At 40.5% G+C, this 13,322-nt stretch overlaps 1 protein-coding gene across 1 annotated transcript in view; it reads left to right on the top strand.

The window, feature by feature from the left end:
- Positions 1–242: 242 nt before the first annotated feature.
- Positions 243–13,322, top strand: part of LOC100545239 (LIF receptor subunit alpha) — an 88,881-nt gene continuing 75,801 nt past the window's right edge. The window contains exon 1 of the mRNA XM_085212703.1: positions 243–472. The gene's annotated coding sequence lies outside the window, so the exon portion shown is untranslated. The remainder of the gene's footprint in view (positions 473–13,322) is intronic.

The following is a 13,322-nucleotide window of genomic DNA, read 5'->3' as shown; positions in this document are numbered from 1 at the left end:
TTTATTTGGCTAAGGAAACCCGTTCCACGTATGAATAGTTAGCTTGCATTTTTACAAGCTAACTATTACACAGTTAGCTATTAACTTTAATCACCCTTCATTCCTGAAAGCTGTGTAGTAGAAACACTTTAGGTTAGGACAACTGCTCTTACATAAGAGAGTCTTTCTGCCAAGTAATTACCTCAGAAGGCCTTTATGATATAGGTGTTTGTTCAGAGATTTCCACTTCTCATATGATGAAGAGCCACTGGAGAAATCAATGCCCTGCATATGGCAAAAGCAGAAGAAAAGCAGTCTTCAGCTCAATAAAACAGAAGCAAAACCTCTCCAAAGAGTTCAGAGAAAAGAAAACCAGATGCTGAACTGTAATCCTGTCTCCTGTGGAGTCCTGCCTATTCCTGCTGCTTCCAGCAAAAGCAGTGATATCCTGACACCTTGCAGAAGCTCCAGAACACCTGGCTGGCTCTCAAGGGTAAGTCTAAACTTGTCTGTCAGCTCATTAGAAAAGCACTGGTATGTTTTTCCATCTTTCCTTTTCAATTTGCCTGAAGATTCTCAGTGGAGTATTGATAAGCTTGGCTTGAAACTGAAAATGCCAAGTTAAACAACTGTCCTGATGGTCCTGGTCTCCCTTGGGTGTTTGAGGTTTCTATGACCTTGCAAAAAGAATAGAGAAGTCGACATAAACACTGTATTTTTCTCTTTTCCCTGGTTTGCTGGTCTGGGGACAGCATGTACTAGCTAACAAGTTCTGCCCCATCCTGTTGTTATTCTAAATTGGTTCTCTGGTCAGACAATTAGATCAGGGAATTAGAAGGCTGTATTATTAGGCTCTCCTTTAGCATGTATTTAGATGTGTAACCTAAAGACTAATGGGAGTGTCTAGCTAGATCCATACAATACATTTTGGAACTACTAAGTCAACTTCATTTTTTTTCCCCTAGCCAGGAGAAAAATTAAAGGTATCTAAGAGGAAGGAAAGAGTTTTTTGTAGTCTGTACTCAAGATATTTTGAGTGATTTTCTATGAATGAACTTAGGGAAATCTGAGAATTCTTGTGAAGGAAAACTTCCTTGGCCCTCAAGAAAAGAAGCATGAACAAAAACCTTTCAGAAGATTTTTGTCTTGGTTTCCACTCCCACTGGAGTCAGTTTGAATACCTGGATTTGATATCAAAGGGAGAAAAACACATCAGTGTTTCCACAGAAATGCCATTTTTCATATACTTCAGCATGGAAGCTCCAAAGTTTTGACCCTTCTCTAGAAAATGTTATGGAGTTATCTCCAAGGAAAGGGAAAATTGGCTGCTATGTGGATGTGGAAACATTCATTAATCACGGGATCAGTAGTTTAAACATTTCCTGTTTATAACCAGAATAACACTTCTTTAAATGATATTGCCAGCTCCGATTTGGCATCAATGTCTTATTTTATAAAAACAAGCTGTTATCAAATTTAACAGTATTAGAAATGTTTCTGTGAAGATTGTGAATGGCCATTGGTTCAGGTCTTACTTAAGAAAACAGTCTTTCATCAGGAGCTGGAATCCAGTCATCTGAAATAGAAAAGTTGAAGGGAATTTGCTTGAAACAGTAAGTTTGGAGATGTTCTATATTGTCCACTTAATGAGGAAAAAAAAAAAAAAAGAGGAAGAATTATTATAAAGATTTCTAACTCATTGGCTTGGCTTACAGTAAGCATGCCTCTGTGTTGCTAAAGAGAAACTGCTTTTGTACAGCTCATACAGCCAGAAAGATCCATTCTGATTCTTGCTATTGTAACTCACACTCTTTCAAAATTATCAAGATCAACAGTTCTCTCTCTTTCTTTATTTATTTTCCCCTCAAACTGAATGTTACCTCTTCCTTTTTTGTGATCAGAAGTCCAATGGCACAGAGACTTTTGCATATTTGGATAACTGCAAGAACATATAGGCTGGTACTGCAAATAGAAAAAGAGAACTGTAGGAAGGAAAAAGGTAGCTTAAAGACAAACCAAACGGTTCAATATTCCATTTACACTACTAATCTTCAACACAAAAAGGCAGGCTTATGAAACTACATGTGTATTACCAAATTGCTATACTAGGTGGAAAAAAGCATGATTTAACTGGCATAGAACAGCTGTGCCTATTCTGTTGAGCTCTTTCACCCTCCAAAACTTGTTGGCTATATCCAAAAATCCATATGGGACAAGTTCCAGGGAGCATGTTTAGGAAATGCTTGGCCTCCAGGTGATAATCAGGAAGGCTCAATCTGAAATATTTTATCTTCTCTTCCTCCATGAAGGACCTGTACAGGACGTTGCTGAGGACAGTGGCAAGCTCCATATACCCTAACAAAAATGTGGCTTATAAAGGAACAGGAAAGGCCGTATTTAGAGAAATGAAACAATTTGCTCCGACTCCTCTTTTTTCCCCCTGCTTGTGTGTCTGACCCACCAAATTAATGCAAAAAAACACCAGTCCCAAAAGTCTAACTTCTATATCTCTTATCCACTGGAAAATGGGTGGGTGACCCAATCACCCAGGACAGGAATCTTAGTATAGTACTTACCAGAATCTATGTATGTTTCTTTCTTATTTGTTTTACTGCTTCAGAACATGAAAGTAACAGGCTTTAGTGACATTTAAACTGCTGATGGAATTGCAAGTTTATTGTCTGAGCAACTCTGATTCTCAGGGTTGGGTTTGCAAGGTAGAATCTATTAAGCAGCTTCGGCAGAAAACAGTTCTTAATGCTTCAGAGTTTTGGCATTTTTATATCAAGACAGAAAAAAAAGTTAAGAAGGCTGTAGTTTAATCCAAGCAAATTCAGTTCGGTTCAGAGAAACTGTTTGCCATTATAAAAAAATGCTACAGAATAATTTAACCTACGATTGTCTGCTAAGTGTTTATATGTTCAGGTCACAGGCCAGCAGAGGAACTGCAAAACTTTGGCTTTTCTGTTCAAGCTCTCCTGGTGTTTATTACCCACAACAAAGCATTCAGCCTTCTCCTATACAACACTGCCTTGTTCTGTGGCAGGGCAAGGAATGCAGGAATGTGGATCCCAGCCAAGCTGCTGGGGAGAGAATTCCCTCAACCTGGAAGATCCCAGCCCTCTCCACTCTGCATCTTTTGTCCAGCCATCTGCAGTGCGTACTCTTCCACGCTGCCACTCTTCTGGCTCAGTCTGGGTGGCCGTGCTGGGTTTGTGCACTGTGGGGCAGCCAGGATGTGGCTGCCGGGAGGGCAAATGCAGGGAAGGCCAGAGCTTGGCTATATGTACATAATATCAAAAAAGTCAATGTTCACAGGCTGAGAATACCGCAGTATCTGAACTAAGGGAAGCTCTTTGTTTGCTTTTTCTTGCAGCAGTGCCTGCGTTACTTGAACCTAACAGAAAGCTCTTTATTTTGCTCTCTATGAGCCTGACCCATCACAAATCAATCACAGAAAGCTTATAGGAGATCTCTCTATCTCCTCCCAGGAAGGGAAGCTGAGAATAATTTGTGATGAACAAACTCCATAGTTCCCAAAGAGACTTGTGTTTGGTGAGCTGCAAGTTCTTCCTTCCACTTCAAATTCACTGAGAGAGACGACCTTCGAATGTGATATTGGTGGCAGGAGTAAAGGCATTCTATCCTCCACCAGCATGCAGTCCCCGATTGTCCCTCTGATATCCTCTGTAACTTTGGGAAACAGATGCACCCAAGGTCCTCTCGGGTAAAATGTGCTGAGCGCTCCTACAGCTGCAGTACAGCGGGGCTCTGGGCTCTTGCTTTAGTTTTACTTCTCCATGGGGTATGAAAATACTAATTTCTGGGAGGTTTAGGGTTAAAGAAGAGAGTGGTTTACTCCTCTGTAAAGACAGGAACTACTGTGAATTCAGACTGTGACTCTGGGTCCAGATGTTAAAGTTGACTGAGGCCCACCACCTCCCATTCCAGAGTCAGTGGTAGTTTACAAAGGAATGAAGCTAATCAGGAAGGATTTAAATGACAGCTTTTCCCAAAGTCTGTTTATATTCTCTGCTTTAATCATACTTTCACTGAGCCAGAAAATAATAACATTGTAATAATGTTGTGCCAGATAAGCCACTTAAAAACAGGAAGAAATAGAAATTACAAACACTGAACTGGCAAAGAAGAAGACCACTAGAGATTGCCCGAATGGTGCCACAGTGTCTGCAGTGCATGGAGACGACAGGAGACAATCCATGGGGACAGAAACCCATACTGGATGGGAAAGTGTTTGTTCAGGGGATAGATGATCATGGTCTCTGAGGTTTGTATTTGATGTGCTTTATGTATGGATATGTTTTCAACAAGTATCTAAGCAACTAAAGTGCTAAGTTTGTATATGCGGGATTTCAGACAGGAGTCAGGAATCTAGGTGCTTTTGAGACCTTCTTAGTTATTGTTCTGCTGCTTTAAACACTGATGGAATCTGGTTTTTTGAGCCCGATTTCTCAAAAGTACTTGGCTTTCAAACACACACACACACACAAAAAAAACAAAGTCTGCAAGCACTGAATGGCCTCCATATCTATTCACTCCGTGAAGTACTGAGATTCTGTCCTCAGTGCTTCCACATCCCATTACTTAAATTTCTTTGGCCCATCCATAGTCTTTGATCTCCATGAAATTGCTCTAACGAGTAACAGTTCATTACCAGCTTTTTAACTTTTCTTTCCACCCTGGAAGGGTGTTGTGATGCATAATTTGAGTTTGTAAAGTGCTCTGGCAGGAAAGCACTCTGATGAGCAATGTGTTGTGTCCTACAGAGGTTGGTTTTATTCCAATAAGAGAAAAGCAACAGGAAGGAATTTTACTTAATCCTCAGTTTTTCTGAACGCATGTAGGATGCAGCTAAAAAATCCCAGAAATCTCCAGATGGATGACAACCTGGGAATATGCGTGGTTGCTCTTTATGAAATGTGTTGAAATTTTTCTCATACTGTTAACTTTTGCAAGTCCAACACATTTAGTGTCCTGAGACGCTGGATAATGCAGATTCAAGAGGTGCCTCTAGTAATAAAGGGTGGTGAAGGCCTAACAGCTTCACCCTTTCAGAGATATGTGGGTGTGATGAATGGGGCAGGTCACAAGGGATCGGAGAGGATGCTCAGTTCATTGTGGTCATTCGGTAGTGGAGGAGATGTAAATGTTTATGCAAGGGCAGCACTGTCCACAGCAGACAGCCTCTGACTCCTCACATAGTTATTAGCTAACTTCTTTAACCTTAGAATTTTATCCTAGTTAAAGGGAGAACATTGGAAGTTTGGAGTTTGTACATTCTTGCATCATCTTACTGGGCTTAGGAGGAGAGGTGTTTAAACTGCCTATGCAGCATGAAGATCCAAGTGGATGTTCGTTATGCTGACTCAAACATTTTGTGCCACTCTGGTTTTGTGCTTAACCAGTCCCAGCTATTACGTGCAAAGAGGAAGCAGCTGCCAGCTTTTGAATCTTTCTAGCTGACAGAGTGAAGGAGGACTTGTGCAATACTCACTGCCTTTTTCTCAGTTGTAGAGACCTCACAGAATTTGGAGTACATATCACAGTCACTTCATAAAGGAAAATCTTTGGTGGAATGATCAGATATAGACACATACGTTAACTTGGAACTTTATTAAATAATTTTTAAATGTGTATACATATATAGGTACACATAGTCATGTGCACATGTATAGAAGTAAAAATATGACAATGTATTTGCAAGAAAAAGCAAGGAAGAATTGATAGCTATCCACAGTACATATGCCCATGGATGAACTGGTCTCTTCACATTTCCTTGCAGACAGTGGTGACAAATAAGCACTGAGCAGAGCACATTTCACTGTTGACTGAAATAGATCACATTTTTAAAACCTTTTTTTCTCCATTACCTGTAGGGAGCATAAGGTAACATCTTGGGATACAGAGTGCCATGTTACAGAGATGAAACGAATTCTGCCTTTCCTGTCTGAGCTCTCCAGTGAATTCTACATATTCTTTACTACATTATATATTGCTTACAAGGTTTTTTGTGTGCCTGGAGTCTTTGCATACTGAAAATCAATCAGTAAAGCTGATATGAATCCAACTGAGGATTATAGCAGATTTTTCAATGAGACAACACTTCCTCAAATGCAGACTTTGCTCTAAGAGATCTTCAGTTTCTGGAGTCTTCTGTTTAGAATTTATTCTATTTATCTGGATTAGAAACTGACTCCACAGACATTAGTGTTAGCACAACTAAGAGAGTTCTTCCTCATTCCATGGGTCAGCAGACAGAAGTCTCTTAAATTAATATTTCTGCTAAAATTTGTGTCAGGAGACAAAATGTGAAGGACTAGCCCAGCACATAGTTGTTGCAAGATTACTTCATCAGCAAAGTAAGTAGAGTAGAATTCCAGGTGTATATATAGGAGATAGGTCATTCCTCAGGAGGATTAAATTTAACTCTACAATGTTCATACTTCAGTAGCACTGGCTCTGACCATCATTATTATATAACTTAAAGTACATCTCAGATGCTTAGGACAGTTCAAGTTTAAATTATGCTGAGAAAACATCAGATGACAACATACTGGCCATAAATCTTTTGCTTATTCACAGTAGAGGCAGAGATATAGCTGAAACACAGGCATTACCCACACTCATTCTGTCTAACATCAGATGCTGAGATGCCCAAGTCAGAAGTCTAGTTGCCTTAACTCTCTGGAGGGTTAGTGGAGAGAGGGAAAGATGTACCCTCAAAGATAAATTCAGATTCAGATTTAAATTATTCTCCACAGATGCATTTGTCCACTGGCTATAGCATGATCCCTGATAACTAAGAGTAACTAAGAACCTAATGTAGGTGCTGTACTTAAGTAGATGAATGTAGAGGTTATTTCTGTTGGCCCCTTGATAGTCACTGTAAGGCATTCAAAAGATCCACAACAGCACTAGATCTGTATTTGGTATCGAGGAGAAGAGGCTGCTTTTGCTTAGTTACTCTAGCACATTTACAGATCAGCTAATCTCAGGATCCCTTTCCTGAGAATGCTGACAGAAGGTATGTGGCATAGATTTCCAGGCTGTGTTACCTAAAGGGAATAATGCCTGCTAGCAGTTCATTAACTCCACTTACATTAGGTACTTACACAGCGGATGTTTACTTGCTGTCTTGGCTGTAGATATAATGGTAATTGGTTGCTAGGAGGCAGGAATGGATTAACTCTAAACAGAAAGGCAAAGGAAGAATCTGCTTTTGAAAGCAAAAAGTGTGTGTTCTCTTAAAAACTGGAGAGTGGAGTGCAAGTACTATATCCTCAGAAAAAAGCCCGTGGGACCCAGGTAACCAGCCCAAACTTGGAGTAAGAGCTAGGGAAAGTGTGAAGATGTAAGAATGCATTAAACCTGCTGAGTCCTGATTTCCTGCCTCCAGTTTTGATGCTGCACTGCAGAGAAGAAAAAAAAAAGACAATGCTTCTATGTCTAAAGTTGCAGAAAACAAATAGAGATTCTTTCACATCTACTAAGCAGACTCCTGAAAATTATCGTAAGTTAGCAACATCTAATGTATTCGACCTAAGATTATATATTTCTCATTTGATAAATCTGATAACCAGTGCCAGTCAAAAAAGTATGATATCCCATTTGGAAACAAACAGCCTGTTTTCTTTGTTCATTCTGGAAATTGTGTGAGGAAGTCCTAGAATAAGGAATTTGATGAAGTTTCTGCAAAATAATCATTTCAAAGAAAGAATATTCACAGAAGTAATCTTGTGAGGTTTTTAAAATTTAGTTTGGTTGGTTTTAATCATAGAATCATGTATTCTTTTGAGTTGGAAGGGACTCTTAAAGGTCATCTAGTCCCCTGCAGTGAACAGGGGGACCTAGAGCTCAATCAGGTTGCTCAGAGCCTGGTCCAGCCTGACCTTGAATGTCTCCAGAGATGGGGCATTAACCACATCTCTGGGCAACCTGTTCCAGTGCCTCACCAACCTTACTGTAAAAAACTTATTTCTTATATCCAAACTAAATCTCCTCACTCTCAGTTTGAAGATATTTCCCATTGTCCTATCATCACAGGCTCTGCTGAAAAGTCTTCTTTCTTATAGCACCCCTCTAGATACAGAAAAGCTGCCACCAGATCACGCCAGAGCCTTCTCCACACTGAACAGCCTCAGCTTTCTCAGCCTGACCTCATAGGGGAAGCATTCCATGCCTTGGCTTTCTGGGCTGCGAGGGCACATTGCTGGCTCATGTGGCTTCCCATCTGCCAGTAGCCCCAAGTTCTTTTCATCAGGGCTGTTCTCCATACTTTAGTCCTCCAGCAAATACCGGTAGAAGGGGCTGTGCCATGGCCCAAGTGCAAGGCTTTGCACTTAGATTTACTGAACCCTATGAGGTTCACCTGGGCCTTCTGTTCAGCCTGTTTCTCTGGATGGCATCCCATCCCTCAAGCATGTTGACCAGACTACACAGCTTAGCATCATCTGCAAACTTGCTGAGGGCACACTTGATCCCACTGTCAATGTCAATCATGAAGATGTTAAAGAGCACTGGTCCCAGCACTGACCCCATGGGACACCGCCTGTCATTGATGTCCATCCAGACATTGAGCCTTTGACCACCACTCTCTATGTATGATCTCATAACCTCTTGCTCATCCACTGAACAGTCCAATCACCAAATTTGTATCTTTCCAATTTGGAGAGAAGGATGTTATAGGGGACTATGTCAAAGACCATACTGAAGTCCAGGTAGATGATATCAGTGACTCTTCCCTTGTCCACTTACACAGTTACCTTGTCCACTGATGCAGTTAAATGGTTTGATTTTGGTTGATTACTTGGCTGTTTTTAAAGGAGTTCTATATTGCAAGAGAGTGGGCAGCTCCAGTAGGGAATAGGGTGATCTTTGCTGTTGCAAGAATAAGTAGCAGTATGTAGCAATATCTACATTTTTTCCCCAACTATGAGATACGGAGGTAGAGGAGAAGCGAGGTTTGGCATGATCTCATCAGTGCTTGCAAATACCTGAAGGGAGCTGGAAAGAAGAGCCAGGCTCTTGTCAGTGGTGCTCAGTAACAGGAGTCAGCAGCACAACCTGGAACATAGGAGGTTCCCTCTGAACATCAGGAGAAACATTTTTATTGCATGGGTGACTCAGTACAGGAACCGGTTTCCCACAGAGGCAGAGGGATCTGGTGATCTCCCCGTTTCCTTTCAAACCTCAGCTATTCTTTGATATGTGAGCCTGGAGAGCCGCTATGGATTGTTGGTGTCGAAGCTCAAGAGAAAGAGGATGTCAGCGGAGAAGAGACCATTTCCAGCTTGTTCTTGTGTAGAGCTGAGAAATTAACTCACAGGCTAGCAGTAATGTTTGCAGAACTGGGGGCTGTGGAGATTACATTCCTCCTAGGCAAGGAGAATGGCTAAGAAAAATTGCTTCATTGTTACCGATATTTGTTTGCATAACCAGGAGCCAGGTTGCTTTGGCTTCTTTCCGTCTATGAGCAACCAGCCCAGGCTGCCACCTGGTTTTGGTTCAGCTGATCTTCTGTTTACTTGTTACTTCAAATGCCATACACACAGGAGGTTAAAAAAGCAACGGGGAAAATTCTAGTAGCAAAGGATGAATAAGAGTTAGGATAAGTAGAGGCTGAATAGTCTCAGATGTCTCAGCCTTTTCGCATAAAGGAAGTACTCCAGGCTCTTAACCATCTTTGCGGCCTCCACTGGACCTTTAAATGGATGGAGGAGGAGTTGTATATGGTTAAAATAACCCTGCAGGTGTTTTACCCACGTAGTCCTGACAAAACTCTTCTTTGACTTTCAGCTGCACTCAGCTGTTAGTTTTTGTGCTCCTTGGTCATATCTGCAACCCTTGAAACAAGAAGACCTTTCAGCATGACATAGGTGCTACATCTGAAGTTGTATTCGAAGACCTTTCCAGTCAGCAGGGTTTCCCAGTATGGAAAGTCTCTCTGAAAAGAGGGCTAAAGAGGAAAATGTTACACGGGACAGAGTCCTCTGTTTTTAAATCTAATTTTGTGTATATATATATAACATGGAAAATCTAGTCTCTGAGTACACACTGAGAACAGAAAAGTTACTAAGATTTATGTAGGCTGAACGCTTCCTGTTGGTACTTTAAAGAATACAGTGGCAGCCTTAAAATAATGTACCAGCTCAAGAAGTTCTTTAAATAACACAGGGAATGTGCTGAGCTCTGAGTCCACCAGCAACAACACAGGAAGAGGAAAGCCAGAGTTCAGAGGAGACTTTCTGTAGTAGGAACGATGGTGGGATGATTTATTCCTCCAAATGTTACCACGTGTTTGACTCTGATACAAAGAGACTCTCGGTAATAAAGAGGACAGTCCCAGGACGGGCTATACTTTCCTGACTACGGAGCCCTACTGTGGCACAGACAGAAACCACACACTCACCATTGGTGGCAAAGTACATGTATAGCGTTAAAAGTATGCTGCCAGAGAAATATGCAGGCAGCAGAAAGCAGAACAGTGAGCTGCAGAAAGGGCCAATGCAGGAAAACTGTCTTGCTGTCTTGCCTGAATTCAGTGCTCCAGTGGCAAAAAAGAATGGGTTGGTAAAAAGGTAATTCTAGTTACTCTGCAAAGGGAATTCTCCTTATGAACTCAGAGCATTGAGCTTCAGGATCTTTCACATGCTGGGCAGAAGTATTCTTGCTATCAGAGATTATAGTTCAAATTTTACAGCTACAACAGTATTTCAAATTATTGGGAAAAAACCCTATTCCTGACACTGATACCTCGCTGCTGTTAACAATACCGCAGAGTTCAGCTCCCACTCCCTTGCCTGTTGATTTTTATGGGTGTAGCCTCAGAGAATTAGCTGATAATCTCATTATAGCTAATCCCATTTGCTTCTTTTACGAAACAATCTTGTAGTGACTGACTGAGCTCCTTTTGTTCTTACTTCTCCTCTCCCTGAGTTATTTCAGAGATGTTCTTTGGGAAACATGAACTCTCTGTGCAAACACTTATCCTGTTTAGCAGCTATAGTTCCAGCCTCATCAAATTAATCTCCTTGCCCAACCAACGAGTATTTTCTTTTTAGCCAAGCAGCAAAGAAATATTATCTGTAGTTCCTTTACATTCCATTCAACAAACTGTTCTGTGCTGAAGCAATTAAAGTTTCTCAAATTCTATTTCAGGATTACATTATCTTTTATGCATTTAAAAAGTGCTCCCCTTTACAAGATTTCTTTACAGGCATTAAAATACAGATGGCCCATAAAACTTCAGTTATCTGCTAATATTTTTGTCAGTTGGATAATAAGGTACCTAATAAGGTAGTATCACTTAATCCAAGATATTCCTATAACATGAGTAATCATAATTATACACTTGGTTACCAGTTACTAAAAGCGTGTAAAGATTGTTGAGGTGAATACAAGCATTAGAAGCATGCACACACCAAGCATAACTCTAAACTGAAGTTTAGGTAGGTGAGAACCATCTACCTGTTTATTTTGCCAAATGCTAATTCTATTCATAGAAGAATATCATTATATAATTATATTCAACTATAGTATGTCTGATTGGAAGAGGATTTGCACAATCGTGCTTAGCATTTTTTGTTTTCCTTATTCAGTGCTTGCAGTAAGTGCTGAAGAAATGGAAGTCTTTATTCTTGCTGATAAGACTTAATGAACAAACCCATTTCCCAAGGTTTTGTTTTGGTTTTTATTTTTTATTTTTAATCAGATAATCCTTTTCTGGAATTATGACTTTCAAAAGTAGTGAAGATACTTCAGTAGACCCTATTTAGCACAACAGATCTGGGAGGTAAAGAAGGCTCATGAGTTTACTTCCGATTTCTCTAAATAAAGCTATTATTTAGTTATATAGTAATTCTTCTTTTTTTTTTTTTTTTTTGGTCTCAAAATTTCTGCACTAAATGAGGCAAGGATTGTAGGAGAAAGTAATGTCTTATTTTAATTCATCCTGGAAAGAACAGATAAGCTTCCAGGTGTGTACCAAAATTAGTTCCACTCAAAAATCTTGCCTTCAAACTTTGGACCAAGAAGTATGCAACAAGGCTATCTACAACCTTAACGCTAAATGTGCCTCACTTACATTGTACTTGGGGAAACAATTTCATCATAGTTACACAAACTGCAGTTCCATTACTATACAGCATCTCAGGATTGCCTGCCCAGAACTGCCCTGTAAGGCAAGGAGTGTTGTTCATTATGATTATTTTGCATTCAGGAACAACTTGGTCGGGATCCACTGAACAGACTGTGCCTGCCAGGAAAATTTCCACTTTAAATAAGAAAGATCATCTGATTATGGCAATGCAGAATTACTCTGTTAGTGAGAGGGAGGGGAAAAGGTGTGAACACAGACACAGCAACCAAATTTGTGAGGACAATTAAACATCTACAGGCCCATGTGTCAGTACCATGTTACCAACAAGAACTTCTGTGACAGAGTCATTTGCCACATAGCTGTCAAGCTGTTCAAAGTATCTCCGTCTCTGACTTTAAAATGTTGGGTTATGAAGATTTTATCATTAGGTAATAGGCTTCTGCACTGAGATTCAACTCAAAAGTCAGATAGAAAGTAAACGCAAATGGAAGATCTGGGTTTGAATCTTACCCCAGTTAATTAAACAGAATTTTAACACAGCTTTACCATATCCCAGATGAACGTCCTAGTCGCTGTCCTCTGAAGCATTCATACTGATATTTTTCAGATCCTTCAAGCTTTTCTGCTTCCCACAGAACACAGAAATTCTGCTTGGGGCAGGGACAGGAATCTCTGTGCTCCAAAATGATACCTTAAGCAGCAAGGCAGAAGACTTGTCTTTCTTGCCTGAAGACAATTTCTGTAATTCATCTGGAAAGGGTTAATTTCTGCAGGAGAAGCAGAAAAAAAATTACCTTATTTGACAACAGAGCTCTTGTAGGAAAGATTTGGTCTCAGATTTGAACCAGACGAGATCTCAAGTCACAGTCTTAATGCTTTATTTAACATACTATGAAGTGTTAACAGAGAAGAGTTTCTCATGAGAACAGCTGATGTGGACACAAATGGACCCAGAGGAGGTGGTGCTGAGCAGAAACAGGAGGTACACACACACAGATACTCCTTGAGTGACAGGAAACCCATGTCCCACTGAGTGGTACCAGTGCTGGGAGATAGGAGCTGTGATAAAGCCCGGTAAGTACACATCCTGTTGTTTCCTCTCAATCAGCTCTACACACTGCTAGCTTGGTTTCATGGCTTCTAGGATACCAGTTATTAGGTCTGTCATTGGCAAGAGATGATGTGTGAGGTACTTGAGCCTCTTTAGCTAGAGGCTGCTATTTCT

This window comes from Meleagris gallopavo, chromosome Z (assembly GCF_905368555.1).
Source record: "Meleagris gallopavo chromosome Z, MGAL_WU_HG_1.1, whole genome shotgun sequence".
NCBI classification, from domain to species: Eukaryota; Metazoa; Chordata; class Aves; order Galliformes; family Phasianidae; genus Meleagris; species Meleagris gallopavo.
Note: the sequence above shows the minus strand (reverse complement) of the source record. Positions and strands in the feature narration are given on the sequence as shown.